At 35.2% G+C, this 11,973-nt stretch overlaps 1 long non-coding RNA gene across 1 annotated transcript; it reads right to left on the bottom strand.

Annotated features, from left to right (window-relative positions):
• Nucleotides 1-6,222: 6,222 nt before the first annotated feature.
• LOC129471434 (uncharacterized) lies at nucleotides 6,223-10,695 on the bottom strand. Its single transcript, XR_008653591.2, has 3 exons — nucleotides 10,557-10,695; nucleotides 9,028-9,086; nucleotides 6,223-6,356 (listed from the first exon to the last, which is right to left on the bottom strand). It is a non-coding gene; the product is annotated as an uncharacterized lncRNA (long non-coding RNA).
• Between the last annotated feature and the right edge of the window lie 1,278 nt (nucleotides 10,696-11,973).

The following is an 11,973-nucleotide window of genomic DNA, read 5'->3' as shown; positions in this document are numbered from 1 at the left end:
TTATATTTCCTAGGTTAAAAAAAACTAAATTCCTAAATTATAAAAGGAAGACAGTCTTATGGTAATGAAATGACACCTTGATGCAGCTTAAAAAAATTAAATTCGCATATGTGTTCTATCATTACAGACTGGATTTTTTTTTGCCCCAAAGCAAGTCCTTTAATAGAGAAAAAAAAGGGTTTGGGTAATGAAATTTTGCTAACAAGGATGGTGGATTATGTTTTTTAAACATACATTATAGTCCATGAGAGGTAGCTCACTCCTGTAATTCCAGCACTTTGGGAGGCTAAGGTGGGCAGATCATCTGAGGTCAGGAGTTCAAGACCAGTCTGGCCAACATGATGAAACCCCATCTCTACTAAAAATACAAAATTAGCTAGGCTTGGTGGTGCATGCCTGTAATCTCAGCTACTTGGAAGGCTGAGGCCAGAGAATCGCTTGAACTCAGGAGGCAGAGGTTTCAGTGAGCCGAGATCATGCCATTGCACTCCAGTCTGATGACAGAGCGAAATTCTGTCAAAAAAAAAAAAAAAAAAAAAGTACACATATATAGCCAGGGTAGCTAAAAAATAAAATAAAATAAAATAAAATAAAGATAGAAATTACAAATTACTAATAGCAGAAATAAAAGAGGGTAGTTAGGGGACTTCACTGTAGATTGTATGGACATTACGATGATAATAAAAAATACTATCACAATTTTATGCTCCCAAATTTGATAAGCTCTAAGAAATCCACCAATTCATTGAAAGATACAATCTGCCAAAACTCACACAGGCACACAAGAAGAAATAGGCAATTTATTTTTTTAAATTTATTTTTTGACTTGTATATGCAGAACATGAAGTGGACAATCTAAATAGTCCCATATCTATTACAGAAATTGAATAAATACTTAATAATACTAAAAAATAGAAAAAAGAAGACAGGTGGGCTTACTGATGAATTTTAACAAATCTTTAAAGCAGAAATTACACCAATTTTTATAATGTCTTTCAGAAGACAGAAGCAGAGACTGCTTCTTAATGCATTCCATGAGGACAGTATTCCCATTATATCCAAATCAGAAAAGACATCACAAGAAAATATCTCATGAAGGTGGATAATAGAATGGTGATTTCCAGAGGCTGGGAAGGGAAGTAGAGATAATAAAGAGGTATGTTAAGGTGTACAAAGATAAGAGTTAGATAGAAAATAAGTTCTAGTATTCTACAGTATGGTACAGAAATATAGTTAATAATTATTTATTATATATTTCAAAATAGCTAGAAAAGAAGAATTGTAACATTCTCAACACCAGGAAAAGATAAATGTTGAGGTGATGACTATTTCCATTACCTTGATTTGAGCAATACACATTGTATATATGTATTAAAATATCACACGTACCCCCATAATATGTCCAACTATTATATACCAACAAAAACTTAAAAAAAAGTAAAAAAGCTACAGACCAAAATCTCTCATGAACATAGATCCAAAGTAGTATTGTCTCAGACTCATAAGGCTGGTTCAAAATTCAAATATTAATTAATGAAATTAATCACATCAACACCCTAAAACAATCACATGATCATATCAGTAGATGCAAAAAAAAAGCACTTGAAAAAATTCAACACCCATTTATAAAAACTCCCAGTAACCAAGTCTTTGCTATTGTGAATAGTGCCGCAATAAACATACGTGTGCATGTGTCTTTATAGCAGCATGATTTATATTCCTTTGGGTATATACCCAGTAATGGGGTGGTTGGGTCAAAGGGTATTTCTAGTTCTAGATCCCTGAGGAATTGCTACGCTATCTTCAGGAATCGCCACACTGTCTTCCACAATGGTTGAACTGGTTTACAGTCCCACCAATAGTGTAAAAGTGTTCCAATTTCTCCACATCCTTTCCAGCACCTGTTGTTTCCTGTCTTTTTAATGATCGCCATTCTAACTGGTGTGAGATGGTATCTCATTGTGGTTTTGATTTGCATTTCTCTGATGGCCAGTGATGATGAGCATTTCTTCATGTGTCTGTTGGCTGCATAAATGTCTTCTTTTGAGAAGTGTCTGTTCATATCCTTTGCCCACTTTTTGATGGGGTTGTTTGTTTTTTTCTTGTAAATTTGTTGGAGTTCTTTGTAGATTCTGGATATTAGACCTTTATATGTAACAAACCTGCACATTGTGCACATTTACCCTAGAACTTAAAGTATAATAAAACAAAAAACTCCCAGTAACCTAGGAATAGTGGAGAACTTCCTCAAATTGATAAAGAGTATCTACAAAAATCCTACAGCTAACATAGTATTTGTGATGAGTCAAAAGGAACGAAGTCCTACTTATGAACAATACATCATCATGTGATAATTGTTGAGACTGCATTCCAAGCAGTTACAACTTAAATAACTAGACAGAGTTTCTGAATTAAGGAATGTTAAAGTCAAACTTGATCAACATAAGAAAAATACTTTATTTAGGAAAAATCATGGTGGTGGTATCATTTTTCCTTTATTTCTTAGCTCTGTTGCCTCCATCAGCAAAGCAGAAAAATATCTAGTCATTTCTTAATACTGAAGTTAGCTGTACTGAAATGAGACAGAACATGTTTAATTCTCTATCTCCCCACTATAATGTAGGCTACCTGGGGAGGATTGTTATATATTATTACCATATTCCAGAGAAGCAAAAGACCCAGAATAGCCAACACAGTGTTGAAGGGGAAGAACAAAGGACTGACACTATCTGACTTCAAGATTTACTATACAGCTATAGTAACCAAAATAGTGTGGTATTGGTGACAAAACAGACAAATAGACCAATAGAACAGAAGAAAGAATCAAGAAATAGACTCACAGAAATGTAGTCAGCTGATTTTTGACAGAGGAGGTAAAGCAATTCAACTGGACATCTACATGCAAAAAAAAATTAGACACATCTCACATTCTTTACAATATATAACTCAAAGTGAATTATAGACCTACATGTAAAACAAAACTGTCAAACTTCTACAAGTTTGAAACCTAGATGACCCTGGGTATGGTGATTATTATTAGGTATAACATCAGAGGCACATCCATGAAAAAAATAATTGATAAGCTGGGATTCAGTAAAATTAAAAATTTCTGCTCTGTGAAAGACAATGTCAAGAGAAGGAAACAACAAGTTACAAACTGGGAGAAAATATTTGTAAAAGACACATCTGATAAAAAAAACTGTTATTCAAAATATGCAAATAACTGTTAAAATTTAACAATAAGAAGTCAGCCATTGTGGCTCACCTATAATCCCAGCACTTCAGGAGGCTGAAGGAGGAAGACTGCTTGAGGCTAGATTGAGGCCAGCCTGGGCAACATAGTGACATCTCATCTCTACAAAAACATAAAAAATAACTTAAAGATTACAAACAACCCTATTAAAAACTAGGCCAAAGACCTGAACAGATACAACATGAAGAAGACATGGCAAATAAGGATACAAAAAGATGCTCCACGTTACATGTCATTAGGAAAATGCAAATTAAAACAACAATGAGATACCACTGCACACCTATTAGAATGGCCCAAATCCAGAACACTAACAATATCAACTTCTAGTGAGGTTGTGGAGCAGTAATTCTCATTCATTGCTAGTGGGAATTCAATGTTACTATCTGTGGAAGACATTTTGGCAGTTTCTTACAAAACTAAACATCCCCTTATAATACAATCTAGCAAACATGCACTTTGGTATTTACCCCCCAAAAATGAAATGTATTCCACACAAAACCTGCACGTGGATATTTACAGCAGCTTTATTCATAATTGCCAAAACTTCAAAGCAACTAAATGTCCTTCAATAGGTGTATGGGTAAATAAATGGTGTTACACATAGACAATGAAATGTTATTTGGCACTAAAAATAAATTATGAAGCTCTGAAAAGACATGGAGAAACCATAAATGCATATTACTAAATAAAAGAAACAAAACTGAATGCAATTGTATCTGTAGAGATGGGCTCTCGCTACGTTGCCTAGGCTGGTCTTGAACTCCTGGCATCAAGAGATCCTGGCATCCCCAAAACTGGGATTACAGGCATGAGCCACCATGCCCAACCTAATATTTTTTTAAGATGATCTCAGTGTTCTAATTAGATTAAGAGTCAAAGTCATCATGTGAGAATCAGAATGAGCTAGAAGGTTTTGTCTGAGGACAGAAGAAAATATTTTATATAATAGTCTAGAACAGGAATCAGCCAACTATAGGCCCTAGCCATATCCAGGCTGTTGCCTATTTTTGTAAATGAGGTTTTATTGGCACACAGCCATTCCCCTTCTTTGTATATTGTCTATGGCTGAGTATAGTTGTCATGACACAGAATATATGGCATATGAAAATATTCACTATCTGGTCTTTTACAGAAAAAGTTTGCTGACCCCTGGTCTAAAAACTTAAATAGATAATGAACCAAAGTAACCAACAACAAGGTTTTTCTTGAATTGAAAGTGAGTATAGTGCACACATTAGCAAATATTTCTCTAAAATCATCTGTCTTTACAAGCAAATGTACCTAATAAAGGGAAAATTGAATTCAGCCAGAATTACAGATATGCAAAATAAGTACAATAAAGAAAAAGACAAGGAGGAACCAAATGATTCACCATGTTAATACTCCATGTGTGTTACATGAGAGCATACATTTGGTAGTAATTCATCAATATGTATATATACTGTTTGTATGTTCCAGTTGTAGTTCAGAAAGAATTTAAAAATGACTACACATGGAGTTTAAACTGGAAAAAGAGGGCAAGGAAGAAATCACAGTGATAAGAGACTGTTTGATCAATAGGTCTAGGACACAGCTGGGTTGAAATTGATTGTGTACTAAAAGAAATGTGTTGGGAAGATAGGAGGTGGAAGATAGTGTGTGTTTAGTTTTCTAAGGCTGCCAAAATAAAATACTGCAGACTGGATGGCTAAAACACCAGAAATTTATTTCCTCACAGTTATCCAGGGTAGCAGTCCAAGATCAAGTTGTCAGCAGTGTTGGTTTCATTGAGACCTCTCTCCTTCACTTGTGGATGGCTGAACTTCTCCCTCTGTTGTCACAGATCTTTCCATTGTGCACACGTCTGTGTTTAAATCTCCTCTTTTTAAAAGTACACCAGTCATAATGAATTAAGACCTACCCATAAGACTTTGTTTTATCTTAGTTACCTTTGTAGAGGTCCTGTCTCCAAATATAGTCACATACATATGAGTTTGGAGGGTGGAGAGGATACAGTTCAGCCCACAACGATGCAGGATGCTTACAATTAATATTGGAGGAAAATTACTAAATAATAGCCAGGTGTAGGGCATAACTATGAAAGAAAATAGCTGAAGTAGTGTGCAGAGCAAGATCGTTGAAAAAGAAGGGTTCAAGGAATGATTATCTTTGTGCATAATGAAATCACTGATAATTAATACAAGGGCTATATTGGAAGAAGTGACAGTAAAAAGGAAGCCAGCACATAATTGGGAATGATATGTGGGTGTAGAAGTACCAAATGTAGTATCATGAACCAGTGAGGTGTAGTGATACGGGCCATGCAATTTAACGTTGTTTGTGATAGAAAGGAAATAAAGAATAGCCTGAAAGCAAAGAGGACACTTAAACCTCAACTCCAGGACCATTAATATATGAACTGTGGTTGAAAAATGGGCCACCAATTGAGAAGACTATGGTGGGAAGATTCAGGGAAGAGTCATTAGTCAAAGATTATGCAGAGAGTCAGAGAAGTGGTTGAAGAGTTGATGCTGTTAAGAGATTGTGGAAGTACTATAGTAATATTGTAATATTATATGTATGTGCATACACACATATAATCAATTTGTATGTGTCAGCCAGAAAGGATACCTTCCCCAAATATCTTGCATATATCCCTTTGGTAATTAAATAATATATAGTTATAGAGCTTCAAGAGGAATATCAACCATTGTGTAGTTTTACAACTCCAGAAAATATTGAGGTAAGTTGACATATGTTGACATTTTTCTATGAAAGTCTATCATGGCTTTTTATGTCTTCTCACTCTTCCCCTTATGCTCCTATTACTTCCCATGCATGCCAACCCCCTCCTAATATGCTATCAATTGTAGATTACCTCTTCACTTTTGAAATTTCAGGGGGAAAAAAAAGACAGTTAAAAATGAAGAACAAATGACTATATCTTAAAATGTAAACAAATTCCAAAGAAATTCTGAACTGACCTGGGCCTTCTCATAAGAAGTAACGTTCAAAATTGTGGCAGCATATATCATTTTGTCAAGTACTTTAACTTTTTCTTCTCTTTATTGTATCGTTTTCATATCTTGGTTGGTTGAGTTTGCTATTTGACCTGTGGGTCCTACTGAACCAAAATCAATAAATTCATAAATTAATAAAAGTGCTCTGAAAATAGCATAAGTAAAGTAAAATAGCTCATTTAAAATCAAAGGCAACTATTCCTTATAAAATTTGTATAAAGCACAGTAAAAAAGAGAAAAACAGAAATGAATCAAAGGAGAAAATTCAAAATTATTAAAAATTATAATTCATATTTCAGTTAAAATTTTCCTCAGGCAACAATATGGACAATATATCCATATAGCATCTCTTCATAGAGGCTTTTAAGGCTATAAATTATACCTTATATAAAATTACATTATTTGAGAAGACCAAGAATATTTTCCTTTTCATTCTAATATCCTCTATTATAGAAAATGTTTATAATAAGAAAATATATGTTTTAAAATTAAAATTGATAATGCATTTTAAGAGTACAATCTGTAACTTTTTAGAATTTATTTTAAAACACAATTATTTAACATGTAATAAGGAGAAATTGGGTAAAGGCTACAAGATAAAAATTCTCAACAAAATTTTAACTTCATGAATAAATAAAGTAACTTCATTAACAAATGACATTGTACCTTTGAACTTAGTAACTAGCACTCTAAAATTATTTTGCCCTTTGTTTATTCTCTTCACATGAATTACATGAAACTCAAATTTGCTCAATCACATGAAATTCAATTTTTGCTCAATTTTCTTCTGTTTTCATGTCTTAACAGAGAAGCAGGCAGCCTTGTGAAAGTGTAGATGTTCTCAGAATAATCATGTTCCAGAGATTTAGAGAATGGAGAATCTCAGTGGATTTGAAACATAGTCTAAAATTGGATCCGAAATTTTTTTCACACATTTTAGTCCCCTGAAGTAGAAGCTTAAAGGATTGAGAATAAATCCACTTGTCTGCTCTCCTATTAAAATGGCAGCATTCCTGTTGTGCTAAAATAGATAGTATGCTTTGCTAAGCTGAAAAACTAATTCTGTTTGTTTTGTTTTAAGGAAAGCACTTGGAGTCAGGATATAGTGCTCTACTTTTGATACACACGAAAATCGCATATTGCAATTAGAAGATAAAAATGTAAACAATAATTAATGGGTTTTGGTGTAAACCATATCATATATTTCATTTTTTTTCTGTTTCTTGCACAAGACATATCTGATTCATGTCTACTCTTATGTTTAGTTTCTCAATTTTTTTTTTTCTCCTCTTGAATTTTTTTCTAGTTTTGGATGAATTTTAGCAACAATTATAACACCTTTACTTTTAGTTTTGCCAAAATATGTTAAAATTTAAAACTACGTATATCTGCATGCATAACTCTATCAAACTTTTTTCTGTCCTTAAGTCATCAGAAAATTATTAACCATATATATAACTAATATATATGTTACAAAGATCTGCTTGCCCTTATTATTTCCTTAAGAGCTTTAACGTGAATATTCTTAAATAATATCTAAATAGAGGATGTTTACAAAAAATCTATTTATCAATAAACTTTCAGCTATTTAGAGAGATTTTTCTCTTTCAATCAAAATAGATGGGTAGAATGAAGGCTGTGTTAACAGAAACACAGCATTCTTAATTCCTTTGCCTTGACTCTTTCTGGCTATGACTTTTACTCAGTTTACATGATAAGTTGTATAATTTCTGCCGCTATAACCATTTGTCAGCCTTTTACAAGTGCATATATTTTGTCTTTTCCATTAATGCATGTAATTGAAGACAGTCTATGCGTTACTTTTTGTACCACAGAGGCATTCAATAACTAAAGCTGACTCTACATTTACATTTACATTTTAAATATTGCCTCTTAAAATAACTTCTAAATTATTTTCATTGTTAAAATTTATAATAATACCTCTTAGGTAATTACAAAATCTGAAGTTATCTGATAAGTAAAACCATGACCACGAAGGAGAGTATGCTAAGGAAAAGTCATTCCTCTGCATTACTCTCAACTATTACTAATACTGCTAATGAAGATATTTTATACCAATTAAAAATAATTTTAAACAAAACTGTGGTACTTTGAAGAAAAAGATAATGCTTTTCTGAGACAAACCTGACTGCAGGAGTGCCTCTGGATACTGTGTATTATAGTAGGTAGCTAGCTAGGCATGAGCAAGGCAGGAGAGAGTTCCTCTCACCCCACCAGCAGTGTCAGGCGACCATCAGGTGATGGTCTGGCAGTTGTTAACTGTCTCTCTAAAATAATAATGGGTCACAGCCAGCTAGGGAAAGGTAGTCTTACTGTAAATAGAAAAAAATGAGACTGGCAATCAGCAGCTTCTCAAAAAGATCTCAGGAGTCAGTGAATGGGCTCACACATGCACACTAAAGGGCAAAATGGCTGAATTTAACTGGTATATGACCTCCTAGGGACATCAGCCGGTAAGGAAGAGCGCCTCAAGTAAGTATTTGTACAACTCTAGTAAACAACGCTGCACGTGCTCTTCTCCCAAGTGCTAACAGGCCACTGAGCATGCAGACAGCCTACCCCAAGGGAAGAATCAGGGGAAAAGGAACACAAGACCCTGGAAGTATGCCAGCATACAAAACTCCATGTCAAAAGGTCAAACCGTGCAGTTGCCTTTCAAGTCACCCACTTCGCCCTCTTCCAAGTGTACTTTATTTTCTTTTCATTCCTTTCTAAAGCTTTTTAACAAACTTTCACTCCTGCTCCTATACTTACCTTCATCTCTTCTTCTGCCATATACCCCTCAGTCATATCCCTCAGTCATATTCTTTCTTCTAAAGAGGGAAGAATTGAGGTTGCTGCAGACCCTTGTGGATTTGCTGCCAGTAACATGTAAACACTAGTAATACCAAGTCTTAGACATACGATTGAACTACGTGATTTTATGTCTTTTAGGTTTTCCTAATAACAACATTTTTATGGTTCCAAATGTGTTTGAAATCATTTTAAGTGGATATTTCTTGTGTCTTAAGTGAAAACTTCCCCTTTATACTCTGAAGGTTTTCTTAAAACTCAACTGACAAAAAGCTGATTAATAGGAGAAAAGACACACATTTATTGATGTTCAGAGAGAAAATCACAGCGTGATTATTCAATTACCCAGTGAGGTACAGAACATTATGTGCTTTTTTCCAGAGGGGAGAGGGAAGATGAGAAATGCAGACATTTCTTTCGAGAGACAGTAAATCATTGGGAAGAAGAAATGGATCTAGGAGGCAGGAGGCAGACATTATGGGAAGGTGATAGGTAGAGCTGCTCATGAAAAAAGATTGTTTTATTATAAAGATAAAATCCCCCAGGTAATCATGTGGAGCTGCCCTTGGAAGAACAGGTAAAAAGTCTATCTGGGCATGGTGAGAGATCACTAGTCTCTTCTCTTTTCTGGGGATTGATCTTTCCTAGTTATTTGGTGAGATTCCTGGGGAGGGAGACTTAAGACAATTGCATTCAAGCTTTCTTAGTCAGATAAGGAAACTCCAGAGAGAGTCCCTGCTGATGCTTTTGGAAAGAGGATCAGAAAAACAGAGAGAAGAGGGAAAAATCAGAGAGAAACCATGGTTCTGAGACTTATGTCTGAGGCCTTTCTATTTTCAAAGCACTTAGCATGCTGAAGCGCCATATTCTGGTGAAAAGTTTTCTGTAGCCCTGTAATTCCTATCTGTAGAATCTGATACCTATAGGGATTTATCATAACTGCTTGTTTTCCAGTGTTTCTGAAACCTAACTAATACTCACAAGCCAAATGTCAATCTTATAATATGTTTATGATACATAGTATATAAATAATATACACAATATATTATCTATAAAATCATTTAAATTTTACAAATATAGTACAAATATTGAAAAGTCTTCTCTGAACTAATGACTTCTCTTGGGTCATGTAAAAAATATTTTGTTAGCAATTCTTTTTATGTTTAGATATTTTTGTGAACCCTGCAACCTGAGTCAATTATATAAATAGCAGTAATTTCTTGAGTATGGAAACTTCTGAACATAGGTAAACGTAGGTAAACATAGTCATGCCAGAAATCAACTATATGTCATATTCACTTATTCTATGTCATCCAAATACTTCATTCAATAGTCAGAAAGGATACAACTACTCCATATAGTTAAACTTAAGTGAAAGAAAGTTATAGCCACCTGAGAGACAATGTCCCCTCACTTCTGACCCCACCAACTGAAAATGTATCTCCAAGAGTAAACAGACATAAATTATAGTTGGTACATGGCAGAGGCACCTGACAACCATAGCTGAAGCATACCCTGAGAAGGACCCTATGGTCTAAGAAGAATGTGTGTTTGGAGTCCTGAGCTAAGGGATCCAGGAGTAGACAACCCAGAGTTTCACTCCTTATCTATGAAGGATGTTTGAATCCCCAGCCATTCCTTTGGAATGCAGGCCATACAGGGGATCCAGGCCCTTTGTTTTGCATTAAATGGAGATTGCTAGGTGAAGGTTGCTAGGTGGAGGGTGCTAAGTGAAATTGCTATATAAACCGTATGCGTTTTACAAATGGTGGTGGTTCTCTGGTCCAGTCTGCTCCTCCTGGATTGTCCCTGTATGTAAGTTCCTTCAATAAATCCTGTCTCTTTTGCTATCTCCAGGTTCCTTTTTCAGCCTCTAGGGCACACTGTCATCCTTAGTGGAGTCAGTACGGGTCTGGCACAACAATTAGTTAGAGTGGGATTAATTGTAGAGCAGAAGTTTTGTTTCAGGGTGAAACATGGCTCAAAAACATTGAGCTTTAGAGAGGGGAAGGGGAGGTCTAGTTTGGAATGGAGTATGGAGAAACTGACTAGGCTGTTTTAATGGTGCCAGAGGGGGGCAGGCAGTGAAGGTCTACAAAATATATTCTTCAGATGGTGTGAAGAAAATCAAAACATTTTACCCCAGAATATATTTCTATGACATATTTTTGAAATGGTTGCCGCAGGGTCAGCAGACTGAATTGGTCCTGCAAAGATGTCTTTTGTAGGGGAAATTGGCATCTGTGAAGATGCCCCACTAACCAGGCCTTCCCTTTCAAGGCTGGTCCTGGATCTAGGGGAGATTAACTGAGAGTCTGACACCTTTAAAAGTCTGAAAAGAAACATTTACCATCTGTTCTGTCTGAGTTCTACTACCTGTGAGGCTTCATTTACATAACGAGGCCTTCTTTACTAGCATGACTGTTCCTCTCTCTTATAAACTGTTTTATCAGGATCCAAGCCCTCATTCTTTCTGTAACCTCAAGATGGTATTTAAGCTTTTGTAATCTCATTGAGAGGTTTGGTCTTTATTCTGGTCCCCAGTGTATAGACATTAAATAAAGGTATATGCTTGTACTCCTGTTAATCAACCTGACTTATGCCAATGATTTTTCAGTGAACCTTTAAGGAGCCAAAGGCCTTGGCCCCCACACTGACATAGAAGAGGTACAAAAAGCCTGCTATGACCCAGATGTTTCAGGAATTATCTGAAAATATTTTAAAAGGTGAAGCAGAGTGTTGTTGCCCAAAAAGGAATAAGTTGAGAACAAATTAATATACGTAGAGAGTTTATTTGGACCCAGCTTGAGGATGGCAACTCAGGAGCATAGATTCAAGTTGCCCTAAATATCCACTTTGGTTAACAGCAGTTACAAGTGGATTTTGAAAGGAAAAGAAGAAGCAGTT

This window comes from Symphalangus syndactylus, chromosome 2, assembly GCF_028878055.3.
Source record: "Symphalangus syndactylus isolate Jambi chromosome 2, NHGRI_mSymSyn1-v2.1_pri, whole genome shotgun sequence".
NCBI lineage: Eukaryota > Metazoa > Chordata > Mammalia > Primates > Hylobatidae > Symphalangus > Symphalangus syndactylus.
Note: the sequence above shows the minus strand (reverse complement) of the source record. Positions and strands in the feature narration are given on the sequence as shown.